The sequence below is a fragment of the Penaeus vannamei genome, chromosome 39 (genome assembly GCF_042767895.1).
Source record: "Penaeus vannamei isolate JL-2024 chromosome 39, ASM4276789v1, whole genome shotgun sequence".
NCBI classification, from domain to species: domain Eukaryota; kingdom Metazoa; phylum Arthropoda; class Malacostraca; order Decapoda; family Penaeidae; genus Penaeus; species Penaeus vannamei.
The window spans coordinates 13751207-13753706 of NC_091587.1; the positions used below are offsets into that span (position 1 = coordinate 13751207).

Sequence of the window (2500 nt, forward strand, 5' to 3'; positions counted from 1 at the left end):
CATCTTTTAGATACGGTTTAAACACTACCTGTGTTTTGCCTTAGATTTTTCTTTTCTTGCATTGTGTGTTTGAAGTTTTGAGCGTTTGTGTTTCTCTCTCTCTCTCTCGCTTTCTCTCGCTCTCTCTCTCTCTCTCTCGCTCTCTCTCGCTCTCTCTCGCTCTCTCTCGCTCTCTCTCTCTCTCTCTCTCTCTCTCTCTCTCTCTCTCTCTCTCTCTCTCGCTCTTTCTCAATCTCTCTCAATCTCTCTCTCAATCTCTTTCTCTTCCTCTTTCTTCCCCCTCTCTCTGCCTGCGTGTGTCCCTATGTTTACTTGCCGTTTGGTGCACAATTGTAGGAAAGCCTTTTCACTGAGTCAAATTACAAGGTTCCTCGCTATTTGTCCCTGAGGAATTGTATGCATAGGACTAAACAAACAGCAGAAACAAGTAACTATTCAGCCTACATCAATGGATTCTCCAAACACCCACGTATAAAAATAATAAAAAGGAAAGTGAACTCCACCGTCTTACGCGTCCATACATTAGTGCTACAGCTTTTTTTTTCAAACAAATTTCTCTCGGTTCAATTTCGAAAAAGAGTCTCAAATATTTCACAGCTTTCAGATAAATCCCTTGCCAGCTCTAAAGTACGGATTTGTACTAATGGCTTACATCATGAGTTGAATTTATATTGCGTCATTACTTTGTGGAATGACATTCATTTACATTTTTTAAAACCGGATCTGTGCTATGCCTCTGTCTTCTTTTTTCTTTCTTTTTCGTACTGTCAAGTGAAGAATCATTAGAATTAATGTCTTTATTTTTTTACTAGTGATGAAGGTATTATTATATTCAGTGTTATTGCTGTTATTGTTGATATGATACATGATAATCATAATAATAAGGATTATGATGATAATCATTATTATGATCATGATAATAATAGTGATCATGATAATGATCATGATAATGATCATGATAATGATAATGATCATGATCATGATCATGATAATGATAATGATCATGATCATGATCATGATAATGATCATGATAATGATCATGATCATGATAATGATCATGATCATGATAATGATCATGATGATCATGTTGATAATTATGATAACAAATAAACAGTAATAACAACTGCAATAATAGTGATGATAATGATAACAGTAATAATAATAATAATAATAAAATCAGTAATATAATGCCAATAAACAACAGCAACACCAATAATAAAAATCATAACAACAGCAATTATAATGTTGGCAATGTTAAAAATAATATATAGAGATAATATTAATAAGATATTCCTTATTGTTATCAAAATTATCATGATATGCATCATATAACGGAACGACGAAAATAAAAATAATGATGATTTCCAATATGAACCACCGTCATTATCACTATCATCACAATCAGCCACAGAGCGCCAACCTTGGGCGTGTTATACCGACAGGCTGGTTTCAGAAACCTTAAACCGCATGAAAGGGGACAGAAGAAGGGAAATAAAGAAGAGAAGGAAAAAGAATGGCGGAGAAGAGACCACGCAAAACCGTATTCATGTTGACAAATGTAGAAATGTATGAATGAGAATGAATACCTTCACAATACAAGAGATGTAATTGACCGGTTTCGAATATAGCTTCGTCAGAAATGCATGTATTTCTGACGAAGATATATTCGAAACCGGTCAAATACATCTCTTGTATTGTGGAAGTGTTCATTCTCATTCATACATTTCTACAAAGACCACGCGCAATTAGTTGACGCGAAGGCTGAAGTGCAAGGTAAGGGCGAATTCATACACTGGGCCTCATTCTCCTTCTACCAAGCCCCCCCACCCCCCACCCCCCACCCCCACGACAACAAGGAGCGAGGATTTTTTTGGGGGGTGGGGGGGTGGGGGGGGAAGGGCGTATGAAAGTTGTGCGAATCTCGGTGCTTCTATTGGCCAACCAGGCGGGGGGGGGGGGGGGATACACTCGCGTTCTACCCCACGAGTGTCTGTCCTTGGCCCACATTTGGGTGAATGGAGCCTTGGTTATCTGGTATGATAACAGCGGGCGTGGCATACCCATCGTTTGTGTTTTGGTAAATCGGGTGTGTTATGCCCTTTTGTAGTATTTGTGGTAATGTGGGTATGTTGTACCTAGGATTGCCGTATATGGAAGTATTAATATGTGACGTGTACAGGAAATTAATATTTTTCTTTTTCAATCAATATATGAAGTATGGTTCAGAGGAAGAAGGGCATTCCCGAAAGAGATGTGGAAGGAAGTTTGTTTTGTCTGGTGAAGGTGAGGATTTATATATGATGTGGTTAGGAACACACACATGCACATATGCACCCACGTATGCAACCACGAGCATACACACAAGCACACATACAGATACACACGCACACACATTCACATACACACAGTCATATACACACACACCACACATCTGTAGGCACAAACATATACAAACGCGAACTCATACATGGCTATCAAGTCCTCATACTGCTTGTATTAC

The 2500-nt window shown here is 38.4% G+C and overlaps 1 protein-coding gene across 1 annotated transcript in view; it reads right to left on the reverse strand.

Moving 5' to 3' along the window:
• The window catches only part of LOC113823206 (glycine receptor subunit alpha-2), a 216160-nt gene that overhangs the window by 87019 nt on the left and 126641 nt on the right, over positions 1-2500 (reverse strand). The gene's annotated exons all lie outside the window — the stretch shown is intronic.